The sequence below is a fragment of the Scyliorhinus torazame genome, chromosome 5 (genome assembly GCF_047496885.1).
Source record: "Scyliorhinus torazame isolate Kashiwa2021f chromosome 5, sScyTor2.1, whole genome shotgun sequence".
Lineage (NCBI taxonomy): Eukaryota > Metazoa > Chordata > Chondrichthyes > Carcharhiniformes > Scyliorhinidae > Scyliorhinus > Scyliorhinus torazame.
Window position 1 is genome coordinate 67,582,974 of NC_092711.1, and position 15,244 is coordinate 67,598,217.

General features: G+C 45.7%; 1 protein-coding gene across 6 annotated transcripts in view; it reads right to left on the reverse strand.

Moving 5' to 3' along the window:
• LOC140418211 (uncharacterized) overlaps nt 1-15,244 on the reverse strand; it is a 280,919-nt gene that overhangs the window by 244,965 nt on the left and 20,710 nt on the right. For 3 of the 6 annotated variants that reach the window (XR_011944835.1, XR_011944832.1, XM_072501644.1), the window contains exon 2: nt 3,285-3,400. The gene's annotated coding sequence lies outside the window, so the exon portion shown is untranslated. Of the gene's footprint in view, nt 1-300; nt 1,334-3,277; nt 3,401-15,244 lie in introns of those variants that run through there. The other 3 variants (XR_011944833.1, XR_011944831.1, XR_011944834.1) reach the window with 3 other exon arrangements.

Below are 15,244 nucleotides of genomic sequence, written 5' to 3' on the forward strand. Positions count from 1 at the left end.
AGCTCTGAGAGGGCATGAGGGAAGAAGGGGGAGAAACTAGAGAAAAATGTGGGTTCTGGGTTCGGGAAAGGATGTAATTTAGAGACAGTTTGGTCCGGTGGGCTCATGGAAGGGAGGGAAGCAGCAGAGGCAGCTGATCGGATTTACTCAATCTCAGTCACAAAGCAGCTCCACAAGCTCCTCACACATCTTGTTGGAGGTGAGGATGGAAGAGACGGGGGAGAGTGAGAGTACTTCAAAAGGAACTAACTTGTGTCAGAGATATTAAAAAGTTTCAGCACACAGCGTATTTCACACAAATTTAATTTATTTGACTTCTATTTAGAATATTAGCCCCTGTAAATGGGCTGGAGTTTGTTATCAGCAGAAAGAGACCCAAATGAACATGGTTCAGTCCTGAATGTGAGGAACAGCAAAATCCATTCACTGTGGTTACTTGTGGCCTCGTTGATGTGCCTGCAGGTTGGATGATCGAGTGAATCCCTTCCCACACTCGGAGCAGGTGAATGGCCTCTCTCCGGTGTGAACTCGCTGATGTACAGTGAGGTCAGATGATCGTCTGAACCCAGTCCCGCAGTGAGAGCACCTGAACGGTCTCTCGTCAGTGTGAACACGTTGATGGAACATCAGATTCGTAGAACTTTTAAAGCACTTCCCGCAGTCTGGACATTGGAACGGTCTCTCATCAGTGTGAACTCGCTGGTGACTCACCAGGTGGGATGACCGAGTGAATCCCTTCCCACACTCTGAGCAGGTGAATGGTCTCTCCCCAGTGTGGGTTCGCTGATGTGCAGTGAGGTCAGATGATTGCCTGAACCCAGTCCCGCAGTGAGAGCACCTGAACGGTCTCTCGTCAGTGTGAACACGTTGATGGAACATCAGATTCCCAGAATTTTTATAGCACTTCTCGCAGTCTGGACATTGAAACGGTCTCTCATCAGTGTGAACTCGCTGGTGACTCACCAGGTGGGATGACCGAGTGAATCCCTTCCCACACTTGGAGCAGGTGAATGGTCTCTCCCCAGTGTGACTGTGTCGATGAGTTTCCAGCTTTGATGGGAAAGTGAATCCTTTCCCACAGTCTGCACATTTCCACGGTTTCTCCTCAGTGTGACTGTGTTTGTGGCTTCTGAGGCCTGATGATTGACTGAATCCTCGTCCACACACACAACACGTGTACGGTTTCTCCCCACTATGAACAATGCGTTTTCCTTCCATGTTCAAAGTACGATGGTATTCAGGATAAGATAAATTGAGGACTCTGTCAGATCCTGAAGTGATGTTAGGTTAGAGTTTCTGGACTTGAAGCCTCCCTTTCGAACACCCTGTGAAACTGATTTAAAACAGAAAAGAGATAGTGAGAGAGAACCCACAAAATCACAAAGGCAGGTGGTGAAATTGCTGAATGAATCTGGTCATTTGTGGGGCCGGCACTGCGAAAAAGTGACCATGAAAACGGCTGGATTGTTATAAAACCCAACTGGCCTCCTTGGGAGGAGGGGGAAAGAGGTGAAGAGGGATTTTGTATATCTGCAAGGCATATTAAGGCAGTATTTGGCAAAGCATATTCGACCTTGAGCTTCATAAATTGAAATATTGATAGTAAAATGATGCTCCTGGTGGAAAAGTGGTTAGCACTGCTGCCTCACAGCTCCAGGGTCCCGGGTTCAATTCGAGTCTTGGATGACGAGGTCTGAAGTTTGCAGTTTCTCCCCGTGTCTGCGTGGGTTTCCTCCCACAGTCCAAAGATGTGCAGGTTAGGTGGATTGGCCACAATAAATTGCCCCTTCGTGTCCGAAGGTTAGTTGGAGTCACTGGGTTCCGCGACAGGGTGGAGGCGTGGGTGTAAGCTCAAGTAGGGTGCTCTTTCCAAAGGCCAGTGCAGACCTGATGGGCTGAAATGCCTCCTTCTGCACTGTACATTCTATGATTCTGCACTGTAGGAATTCTATGAACCTCGGGTCACCACGCTTCAGGAAAGATGTGAAGAGGGCAGCACGGTGGCGCAGAACGTTAGCCCTGCTGCCTCACGGCGCCGAGGTCCCAGGTTCAATCCCAGCTCTGGGTCACTGTCCGTTTGGAGTTTGCACATTCTCCCCGTGTTTGCGCGGGTTTCGCACCCACAACCCAAAGGTGTGCAGGGTAGGTGGATTGGCCACGCTAATTTGCATTCACATTCATTTAATTGGAAAAAATGAATTGGATACTCTGAAATTTTTTAAAAAGGAAGGATATGAAGGTTCTTGGAGAAGGTGCAGAGGAGATTTACCAGAATGGTTCCAGCAAAGGACATTGAGGGGAGATGTGATTCAGGTCCACAAGATTATGCCAGATTTCCATCAGGTGGACAAAGAAACGGTTTCCATTCACTGATCGTGCATGCAGTCGGGACACAGATTTAAAGTTTGGGGTAAAACCTGGATTGAACAATATAAGATCCTGAGGGGTCTTGACAGGGTAGATGTGGAGAGAATGTTTCCTCTTGTGGGAGAATCGAGAACGAGGGCATCACTGTTGCAAAATAAGGAGTCGCCCATTTAAGATGGAGATGAGGATTTTTTTTTCTCTTGTGGGTTGTAAAACTTTGGAACTCACTTCCTTAAAAGGCAGTGGAAGCAGAGTCCTTGAATATTTTTAAGGCAGAGCGGGATAGATTCTTGATGAGCAAGGAGGTGAAAGGTTATCAGGGCTAGGCAGGAATGTGGAGTTGAGGTTAGAATGAGATCAGCTGCAATTTTATTGAATGCTGAGCAGGCTCGAGGGGCCAAGTGGCCTGTCCATAGTTTGTATGTAAAAGGTACAGGAGATATGAGGTGATATGAGATACGTTTTACACAGCGAGCGGCAATGACCTGAAACTTGCTGCCTATGAGGGAGTTTGAAAATAGACACAATGAATGATTTGATTTCAAAAGGAAATTGGATAGACATCTGAGGGAAATAAACCTGCGAGGATACAGGGAGCAGGAGAATGGGACTAACTGGATTGCTCCAGAGACCTGGCATGGACTCAATGGGCCGAATTTTCTTCTTTGTGCCACCATGTCTCTGACTCTTTTGTGTCATCTAGTTTTGTAATTTAACCCCGGAGGGTTCAAATATCACTCAGGTAAATCTGTGCTACACTCTCTCCGAGGCCATTCTATCCTTCCTCAGGTTTGTTGCCCAGAACTGAACACAGTTCTCCAGGTTTGGTCTAACCAGGGTTTGTGAATCTCGGGGCTTTTCCAGTCACACTGAGACCTGAAATCTTCACTCACAGACAGAACAGACAAACCTTTTACCTTCCACACCCAGATGCTGCTGATATTCAGGTTCTGATGAATCGAGTGACTCTGTCAGATCGCGATGTGACGTTTGGTTTGCTTTTCCCGTCTGTTAAACCTCCACTTCCAGTATCCTGTAAATTTACAGAAACCTCACTGTCAGTTTAGGATAGAAATTCACAACATTCTCTCCTCACCAACTTTGATTAAATGTATTCCTGGAGGTTTGATCACATGACCTGGCCCCCATCCACCAGCCATTAATCGGTCAACACATCCATCCCTGTGACACACTGCCTTCCTCGGCCAATTGGGAAGCAAAAGGACTCATTACCTTACAGGACAGTGTTTGACCGTCAGCCAAACAACCTTTATCCCATTTTCAATATTTTTATATCTGCTGAAGAGAAATGTTCAAAGAAAATTACAAAAAAATCTTCTTTACTGTCCCAATGATTTTCCAGACACCCAGACATGAATCTCACCAAGGCAGAAAGTAAAATTTGAATTTATTGAAAGTCTAGTGGTGGCCATGAAACCATTGTTGGTTGTTGCAAAGACCCATCTGGTTCAAGGAAATCTTCTATCCTGACATAGCCTGGCCCACAAGTGACTCCAGATCCACAGTCAGCTTGTTGACCCTTAAAATGCTCTCTGAGATACACTCAGTTGAAGGGCAATTAGTTCTGGGCAGTGAATGCTGGCCCAGCCAGCGACACACACATCCCGTGAATGAACAGAAAAGAAAATCTGCCATCCTTACCTGGTCTGGCCGACACGATTCCAAACCACAGTAATGTGGTTGACTCTTTAAATGCCCTCCGAGATGGCCGAGCAAGCCACTCAGTTTAAGGGAAATTAGGGATGGGTAATAAATGTTGGCCCAGCCAGTGACTCCCACAAATGATTAAAACAAAATCCTGGAGACTCCAGTCAGTCAATCCGGGAGAGTTGGCATCCGGTCCAGGCTCGCAGCACATGCGCCCTGCGGCACCTTGTCCTCTGTAAAGATGGCGGCCGGTAACCCGGGCCTGTCACCGCTTTGCTCTCACTCTATTCGGTGCTGTTTAAGTCGGGCCCATTAATATTTTACTCGGAGGGCAGCACGGTTGCGCAGTGGGTTAGCCCTGCTGCCTCATGGCGCCGCGGTCCCAGGTTCGATCCCGGCTCGGGGTCACTGTCCGTGTGGAGTTTGCACATTCTCCCAGTGTTTGCGTGGGTTTCACCCCCCACAACCCAAAGATATGCAGCGTAGGTGGATTGGCCACATGAAATTGCCCCTTAATTGGAAAAAATTAATTGGGTATTCTAAATTTATTTTAAAGAAACATTTTGCTCGGGATTTGAAGCCTCCACGGGGTATTTATGAAGCCTCCCGGCTCACTCCGCAGCTTCTATCGCTCCCCGGCCACCCACCGGCTCCATTCCTGAAAGTCACTCGATTGTCTCTTTCCCTCTCGCTCCGCCAGCGACAACCTGCACTACGCATGTGCTGGGCACAGCCCCAATGGTCACAATGCCCGGGAGGTAATTGGCGGCGGCTCCGGACCAATAGGAATACAGGGGGAGGGTCTGGAGGACTGGACGTGAGCAACAGGTCCTCCAACCAATCAGAGTGAATGGGGGCGGGGCTGGACTGTGAGTGAAGCATGCGCAGTGTGGGTGATGGGCAGACGGGTCCACAATGTGTAAAGGAGGGATGGTGGGGCGGAGGTCTGGTGGGTGGATGGACAAGCTCCGGAAACCCCGGGAACAAACTGAGTGGATCCCCCCTCCCCCCGTTTACACCGACCAGGGCCGCAGCTCCCAGATCAATGAAGAGCCGCTTTGTATCAGGTTGGCCATTGGTTCCAGAGGTTGATCCCTGGTCTCCAGCGTTGCTTTTTTTATCAGTGGAATCATTGAATGGTTACAATACAGACTGAGGCCATTCAGCCCATCCTGTCGTGTGCTGGCTTTCTCTGCCAAAGCAAATCAGCTCCTCCCACCTCCCTGTCCTTTCACTAACGAGACCAGCAGCAAATATTCCCCATCCCCAATTACCTGTGCAGAAGATGATGTTTGACCTTCTTGAACCGCTGCAGTCTGTGTGGTGAAGGTGCTCCCACAATGCTGGAGTTACAGGTTATTCACCCAGTGATGATGAATGAACAGTGATACATGTCCAAATCAATAAAACTCTATTTATATAGCACCTTTCAAGTAATGGACCATTCTGAGGTGCTCCGTAGGTGTGTTAAAAAGCAATATTTGACACACAGTCATGTAAGGAGATAAGAGGGCAGGGCAGATGGTCAGAGATAGGATAAAGCGAGTATCTTAAAGGAGGATAGGAAGATAGAGAAGTCACGAGGTTTGCGGAGGAAATTCTAGAGTTTGTGGCCTTTGCTCGAGGCATGGATACCAAACATGGAGTGATTAAAATCAGGAATGGTCAGGAAGCCAGACTGAGAGGAGTGCAGAGACCTTGGCAGTTGGGAGGCTGGAGGAGATTGCAGAGACTGGGAGAGATCAGAGCATGGAGGAGATTACAGTGAGAAAAAATACCATGGAGGAGATTGCAGAGACATAGAGAAGGGCATGGAGATTGCAGAGAGTGGAAAAAGAGCATGGAGAAATTTGAAAACAAGGATGAGAATTTTTTTTTTTAAATTTAGAGTACCCAATTCATTTTTTCCAATTAAGGGACAATTTAGCGTGGCCAATCCACCTTCCTTGCACATCTTTGAGTTGTGGGGGCGAAACCCACACAAACACTGGGAGAATGTGCAAACTCCACACGGACAGTGACCCAGAGCCGGGATTTAACCTGGGACTTCAGCACCCTGAGACTGCAGTGCTACCACTGCGCCACCGTGCGCAGATGAGAATTTTTAAATGTATATACTTCTTCACTGGGACTTTTGTATGTCTGTGAGCATGAATGAAACTTGGTGTGATTAAGCAATAAAGTTTATGATCTCTGGTTTGTAGTGAGATTTAATGTGGGAGATCAGCCGGGAGTGCATTAGAACAAGTAAGTCTACAGGGAACAAAGGAATGGGTGAAAGTTTAATTTGGGAATAAGGAAAACTCAAGCTAAAATACAAAAACATTTTTATTAGCCTGGACGACATAAAGATGTAGTTAAATTTTGTCAATCATGTCACATATGTGAAGCGATAGGGAAACCTCAAGCAGTGATAAAACCGCACTTAATACCCATTCTAGCATTTGAGGACTCTTTTACAAGGGTCTTAATTGATTGCGTAGGACCACTTCCGAAAACTAAAAGTGGGAATCAATATCTTTTGACTATAATGGATGTGTCTACTAGATTTCCAGAGTCCATTCCAGTACGTAATATTACAGCTAAAAAGATTGTGGAGGAGTTACTTAAATTCTTTACTAAATATGGACTACCCACAGAAATACAATCGGATCAAGGATCGAATTTTGCCTCAAGGTTATTTAAAGAAGTTATGGATAGCTTAGGAATAAAACAATTTAAATCAACTGCGTACCATCCAGAATCACAGGGAGCATTAGAAAGGTGACGTCCGACATTAAAGACAATGTTGAGGACTTATGTTCAAGATTATCCAGAGGATTTGGAGAAAGGAATTCCATTCGTACTGTTTGCAATTAGGGATGCACCTAATGAGTCAACCAAATTTAGACTTTTGAACTAACTTTTGGTCATGAGGTAAGGGGACCACTTAAATTGATTAAGGAAAAATTGGTGAGTGAGAAATCGAAAATTACATGATTGGATTACATGTCAAATTTTAGAGAACGATTAAATAGAGCATGTGAATTGGTTAGACAGCATTTAAAAGGTGCACAACATGGAATGACATGGATAGCGGACAAGAAATCCAAAGTTCCTAGTTTTGCCTGTGGAGATAAAGTTTTTGTATTGTTACCAGTGGTAGGTGAACCTTTAGAAGCAAGGTTTTGTGGACCTTATCAGATTGAAAGGATATTAAGTGAGGTGAATTATGTGGTAAGAACGCCTGATAGAAGGAAAACTTCATGTGAACATGCTTAAAAGGTACGTTGAAAGGGAAGGAGAGAAACAGGAGGAGGTTTTAATGATTCTAACTCAAAGTGATGAACCAAATCCAGATGACTATGAATTTGACATACTTCAAATTAAATTGGAAAACGAGGATGTTCTTAAAAATTGGATAAATTGTTGAGTTACCTTCCAGAGGAACAATGAACTGACCTGAAAGAGTTATTGATATCGCATGGACAAGTTTGTAGAGATAAATTGGGAAGTACTAAAATGGCTGTACTTGATGTAGATGTGGGAAATGTGGTTCCAATCAAACAACATCCATAGAGACTTAACCCTTTAAAATTGGCACAGGTTAACAAAAAGATTGAGAGTATGCTTAAAAATGGCATAATTGAAGTGGGTTGCAGCCAATGGAGCTCATCCATAGTTGTGGTACCTAAACAAGACATATCCAACAGTTGTGTGTGAACTATAGAAAGGTTAATGCAGTTATAAGAACATACTCTTATTCTGTCTCACGTCTGGAGGATTGCATTGTGAAAGTGGGACGATCAGCTTTTATTTCCAAACTGGATTTACTTAAAGGTATCTTTATCCGAAAAGGCGAAGGTGATTTCAGCTTTTGTGACTCCAGATGGTATATACCAGTTCAAAGTTATGCCATTTGGCATGAAAAATGCCCCAGTCACATTTCAACGGTTAACTAACAAAGTTGTTTCAGGATTACCTAATTGTGCGGTATACATTGAAGATCTGGTCATTTTCAGCCAGACATGGAAAGAACAGTTGAAACACCTGATGAAGTTATTCGATCGACTTCGGGAGACAGGTTTGGTGATAAACCTAACCAAAAGTGAATTTGGAAAAGCCCAAGTCACTTTCCTTGGCCATAAAATCAGACAGGGGCGAATGGTCACATGGGATGTGAACCCAACAGTTATTGAGGAGTTTCCAATACCGTCAAGACAAAGGGAAATAATGCGATTTCTTGACATGAGTGGATTTGATCGAACATTTGTGAAAAGTTTTTGCAGCGTGATTACTCCACTGATGGACTTGCTGAAGAAACGTCAAAAATTTCTATGGACAGCAGAGTTTCAACAGGCATTTGACTGCCTGAAAGTTGTGATAATCAATGCTCCTCTATTGGAGAATTACAAGGGTCAATCGAGAAGGAGTTTCAGTTGGAGGAAGAAGAACAAAAAGAAATGGACTATATTATTGCACCTGTTTGCGTGTTGTTTTTTGAAACGAAAAAGTATATTCACTGTGTGCATTTCTTTTTTAAATAATTTTTATTAAAGGTTTTCATAAAATATCAATAACAAAATGAGAAAGAAAAAAGAACTCAACAGGGTTAAGTACAAAACACAATCTAAAAAAGCAACCCCCCAAACCCCTCCCCCCTGTACATAAATAATAAATTAACATTAACACCCCTACTTAAGACAACAGGTGTATACACCCCCTCAGACCCTCCAGTGTAAATAACATAAACAAAAATAAAGTAAACCCCCCCCACCCCCCGAGCTGCTGCTGCCAATGACCAATGCCAGAAAGTCTAAGAATGGTTGCCACCGCCTGAAGAACCCTTGAACCGACCCTCTCAAGGCGATTTCACCCTCTCCAAATGAATGAACCCTGCCATATCGCTGATCCAGGATTCCACCCTTGGGGTCTCACATCTTTCCATTGAAGGAGAATCCTTCGCCGGGCTACCAGGAACGCAAAGGCCAGAATTCCGGCCTCTTTCGCCTACTGCACTCCCAGCTCCTCTGCCACCCCAAATACTGCGAGCCCCCAGCCCGGTTTGACCCTGGATCCTACCACCCTCGACACCGTCCTCGCTACGCCCTTCCAAAATTCCTCCAGCGCTGGGCATGCGCAGAACATATGGGTGTGATATGCTGGGCTCCCTGAGCACCTAACACACCTGTCCTCACCCCCAAAGAACCGGCTCATCCTTGTCCCTGTCATGTGTGCCCTGTGCAGCACCTTAAACTGTATGAGGCTGAGCCTCACGCATGACGCGGACGAATTCACCCTCCCTAGGGCATCTGCCCACGTCCCCTCTTCGATCTCCTCTCCCAACTCCTCCTCCCATTTACCTTTCAACTCCACCACCGAGACCTCCTCCTCCTCCTGCATCACCTGGCAAGTTTTCGAGATCTTTCCCACTCCCTCCCAACCCCCTGAGAGCACCGTGTCCTGTACTGTGTGTGGCAGTAGCCGCGGGAATTCCACCACCTGCCATCTGGCAAATGCCCTTACCTGTAAGTACCTCAAGTTGTTCCCCGGGGGGGAGCCTGTACTTCTCCTCCAGCTCACCCAAGCTCGCAAACTTCCCATCCACAAACAGGTCCCCCAACGTTCGTATCCCTGCCCTGTGCCACCCCGAAAACCCCCCACATGTTCTTCCTGGGGTGAACCGGTGGTTCCCCCATAATGGGGTCCATGCCGAGGCCCCAGCTTCCCCCCTATGCCACCTCCACTGCCCCCAAATGTTGAGGGCCGCCTGTGTGCATTTCTTAAACAGTGGTGGAAAGTTGAAAAATGAAACCATCTTGAAGTTGATGGTGTATTTTATTTTCTTGGGGGGAGGTGTCATGTGGGAGTACCTTTAAGAAATGGGTGTTTAAGAAATGTATCTTTAAGAAATGGGTGCTTATCAGTGATGTCAGAGTGTGGGTGGAGCTGGGCTGTCAGTCAGCTTTTTACTTTTGGTTTACGCTATTTGCTGCAGGGTGTGTTTTAGTTTCGTTTTCAGAGCTGGATAGCTGCAGTCACAGCCAGAAGGGGGCATTAGTCTCTCTCTCTGTAATCTAAAGACTGTAAATCGATCCTTTGGTGATTTAAAACTAATAACTGCTCTCAGTAATGACTTTAACCTGATGTACTTCTGTTTAAAGGTTCCTTTTAAGTCTTATGGATGTTAAAAGGACAGCTTAAAGATTACTTAGTGTTGTATTCTTTGGGGGTTGTATTTGAATTAATGGATGCTAAGATGTTCACTGTATGTTTTAAAAAGGTTAACTTGAGTCTGTAGCATAAACATTGTTTTGCTTTAAAAAATACTTTTCCATTTCTGCTGTACCACACTTGTAGAGTGGGCCGTGTGCTCCCCATATCACAATCTAGTAACAGTCTTGGGTCAGGTGAACTCCATGATACACTTTGGGGTTCTCTAAACCCTGGCCCATAACAGAAGGCTTAGTTCAGGATTCTCTAGGTTAACATGCAGATTCACTCAGCAGTTAGGAAGGCAAATGCAATATTAGCACTCATGTTGAGAGGGCTCGAATACAAGAGCAGGGATGTAATGGTGAGGATTTTTAAGGCTCTGTTCAGACCACATTTGAAATATTGTGAGCAGTTCGGGCCCCATAACTAAGGAAGGATGTGATGGCCTTCGAAAGGGTCCAGAGGAGGTTCACAAGAATGATCCTGAACAAACACAGGACACCCTGAAGGGGGAGGGTGAACAGCCAGAGGTCGTAGTACGCATAGGAACTAACAACAGCGGCAGAAAGAGTGATGAGGTCCTGCAGAAGGAATTCAGTAAGCTAGGCAGCAAGCTAAAAAGCAGGACCTCCAGGGTTGTAATCTCAGGATTACTCCCTGTGCAGTGTGCCAGTGAGGCTAGAAATAGGAGGGCAGTGCAGCTAAACACGTGGTGAAACCAGTGGAGTAGGAGGGAGGGTTTCAGATTTCTGGACCATTGGGATCGCTTCTGGGGCAGGAGGGACCTGTACAAGAAGGACGGGTTGCATCTCAACTTGAGGGACACCAATATCCTGGCTGGGAGGTTTGCTAGTCACTCGGGGGGATTTAAAATAGTATGGCAGGGGGTTGGGAACCAGAGCATTAGCTTAGAAGGTGTAATAACTCGAGGGGAAATAAAGAACAAAAATAAGAGAACTACATCACCCCCAGGCAGAGCAAAAAAGATGACAAGTGTGAGAAGGGAGGTGATCAATGCAGGAATGAGGGTGTTGTACCTTAATGCGTGCAGTATACGGAAAAGGATAAATGAGCTTGTAGCGCACGTTGAAATTGGCTGGTACATAAGAAGAGCATAAGAACATAAGAACTAGGAGCAGGAGTAGGCCATCTGGCCCCTCGAGCCTGCTCCACCATTCAATAAGATCATGGCTGATCTTTTGTGGACTCAGCTCCACTTTCCGGCCCGAACACCATAACTCTTAATCCCTTTATTCTTCAAAAAACTATCTATCTTTATCTTAAAAACATTTAATGAATGAGCCTCTACTGCTTCACTGGGCAAGGAATTCCATAGATTCACAACCCTTTGGGTGAAGAAGTTCCTCCTAAACTCAGTCCTAAATCTACTTCCCCTTATTTTGAGGCGATGCCCCCTAGTTCTGCTTTCACCCGCCAGTGGAAACAACCTGCCCGCATCTATCCTATCTATTCCCTTCATAATCTTATATGTTTCTATAAGATCCCCCCTCATCCTTCTAAATTCCAACGAGTACAGTCCCAGTCTACTCAACCTCTCCTCGTAATCCAACCCCTTCAGCTCTGGGATTAACCTAGTACGATGTTGTGGGCATCACAGAGACGTGGCTACAAGGGACTCAGGGCTCGGATCTAAATATACAAGGCTATGTGTCCTATCAAAAGGACAGGCAGATGGGCAAATGGTGCGGGGTTGCATTGTTAGTAAGGAATTAAATAAATCGATCACAAGAAGAGATATAGGATCAGAAGGCATAGAATCTCTGTGGGTATGGTTGAGGAATCGCAATGGTAAATAGACCCTGCTGGGATTTAAATACAGATCTCCTAGCAGCAGTCAGGACATGGGGCAGAAAACAAATCAGGAGATAGAACATAGACAATTACGGCACAGAACAGGCCCTTCGGCCCACAATGTTGTGCCAAACTTTTGTCCCAGATTAAGGACAAATTAATCTACACCTCATCATTCTACCGTAATCCATGTACCGGTCCAATAGCCGCTTGAAGGTCCCTAATGTTTCCGACTCAACTACTTCCACAGGCGGTGCATTCCATGCCCCCACTACTCTCTGGGTAAAGAACTTACCTCTGACATCCCCCCTATATCTTCCATCATTCACCTTAAATTTATGTCCCCTTGTAATGGTTTGTTCCACCCGGGGACAAAGTCTCTGACTGCCTACTCTATATATTCCCCTGATCATCTTATGAACCTCTATCAAGTCGCCACTCATCCTTCTCCGTTCTAATGAGAAAAGGACTAGCACCCTCAATCTTTCCTCGTAAGATCTACTCACCATTCCAGGCAACATCCTGGTAAATCTCCTTTACACCTTTTCCAAAGCTTCCGCATCCTTCCTAAAATGAGGTGACCAGAACTGCACACAGTACTTCAAATGTGGCCTTACCAAGGTTTTGTATAGATGCATCATCACCTCACGGCTCTTAAATTCAATCCCTCTGCTAATGAACGCTAGTACACCATTGGCCTTCTTCACAGCTCTACCCACTTGAGTGGCAACTTTCAAAGATCTATGAACATCGACCCCAAGATCTCTCTGCTCCTCCACAATGCCAAGAACCTACCGTTAACTCTGTATTCCGCATTCATATTTGTCCTTCTAAAATGGTTTCAGGGTTAAACTCCATCTGCCACTTCTCAGCCCAGCTCTACATCCTATCTATGTCTCTTTGCAGCCGGCAACAGCCCTCCTTACTATCCACAACTCCGCCAATCTCCGTATTGTCTGCAAATTTACTGACCCACCCTTCAACTCCCTCATAGAATCATAGAATTTACAGTGTAGAAGGAGGCCATTCCACCCATCGAGTCTGCACCAGCCCTTACAAAGAGCACCCTACTCAAGCCCACATATCTACCCTATCCCCATAACACAGTAACCCCCACTTAACCATTTTGGACACTCAGGGAAATTTAGCATGGCCAATCCACCTAACCCGCACATCTTTGGACTGTGGGAGGAAACCGGAGCACCCGGAGGAAACCCACGCAGACACAGGGAGAACGTGCAGACCCCACACAGACAGTGACCCAGCTGGAAATCGAACCTGGGATCCTGGAGCTGTGAAGCAATTGTGCTAACCACTATGCTACCATGTTGCCTCATCCAAGTCATTCATGAAAATCACAAACAGCAGAGGACCCAGAACTGATCCCTGCGGTACACCACTGGTAACTGGGATCCAGGCTGAATATTTGCCATCCACCACCACTCTCTGACTTCTATCAGTTAGCCAGTCTGTTATCCAACTGGCCAAATTTCCCACTATCCCATGCCTCCTTACGTTCTGCATAAGCCTACCATGGGGAACCTTATCAAATGCCTTACTAAAATCCAAGTACACCACATCCACTGTTTTACCTTCATCCACGTGCTTGGTCACCTCCTCAAAGAATTCAATAAGACTTGTGATGCAAGACTTACCCCTCACAAATCCGTGCTGACTATCCCTAATCAAGCAGTATCTTTCCAGATGCTCAGAAATCCTATCCTTCAGTACCCTTTCCATTACTTTGCCTACCACCGAAGTAAGACTAACTGGCCTGTAATTCCCAGGGTTACCCTATTCCCTTTTTTGAACAGGGGCACGACATTCGCCACTCTCCAATCCTCTGGTACCACCCCTGTTGACAGTAAGGACGAAAAGATCATTGCCAACGGCTCTGCAATTTCATCTCTTGCTTCCCATAGAATACTTGGATATATCCCGTCAGGCCCGGGGGACTTGTCTATCCTCAATTTTTTCAAAATGCCCAACACATCTTCCTTCCTAACAAATATTTCCTCGAGCTTACCAGTCTGTTTCACACTGTCCTCTCCAACAATATGGCCCCTCTCATTCGTAAATACTGAAGAAAAGTACTCGTTCAAGACCTCTCCTATCTCTTCAGACTCAATACACAATCTCCCGCTACAGTCCTTGATCGGATCCACCCTCACTCTAGTCATTCTCATATTTATCACAGATGTGTAAAAGGCCTTGGGGTTTTCCTTGATCCTACCTGTCAAAGATTGTTCATGCCCTCTCTTAGCTCTCCTAATCCCTTTCTTCAGTTTCCTCCTGGCTATCTTGTATCCCTCCAGCTCCCTGTCTGAACCTTGTTTCCTCAGCCTTACATAAGTATACTTCTTTCTCTTAACAAGACATTCAACCTCTCTTGTCAACCATGGTTCCCTCACTCGACCATCTCTTCCCTGCCTGACAGGGACATACATATCAACGATACGTAGTATCTGTTCCTTGAACAAGCTCCACATTTCAATTATGTCCTTCCTGACAGCTTATGTTCCCAACTTATGCACTTCAGTTCTTGTCTGACAGCATCGTATTTACCCTTCCCCCAATTGTGAACTTGCCCTGTTGCACGCACCTATCCCTCTCCATTACTGAAGTGAAAGTCACAGAATTGTGGTCACTGTCTCCAAAATGCTCCCCCACTAACAAATCTGTCACTTGCCCTGGTTCATTACCAAGTCCCAAATGCAATATGGCCTCCCCTCTGGTCGGACGATCTACATACTGTGTTAGAAAAGCTTCCTGGACACATAAGAACCTAAGAACTAAGAGCAGGAGTAGGCCATCTGGCCCCTCAAGCCTGCTCCACCATTCAATGAGATCATGGCTGATCTTTTGTGGACTCAGCTCCACTCTCCGGCCCGAACACCATAACCCTTAATCCCTTTATTCTTCAAAAAACTATCTATCTTTATCCTAAAAACATTTAATGAAGGAGCCTATACTGCTTCACTGGGCAAGGAATTCCATAGATTCACAACCCTTTTGGTGAAGAAGTTCCTCCTAAACTCAGTCCTAAATCTACTTCCCCTTATTCTGAGGCTATGCCCCCTAGTTCTGCTTTCACCCGCTAGTGGAAATAACCTGCCCGCAACTATCCTATCTATTCCCTTCATAATCTTATATGTTTGTATAAGATCCCCCCTCATCCTTCTAAATTCCAACGTGTACAGTC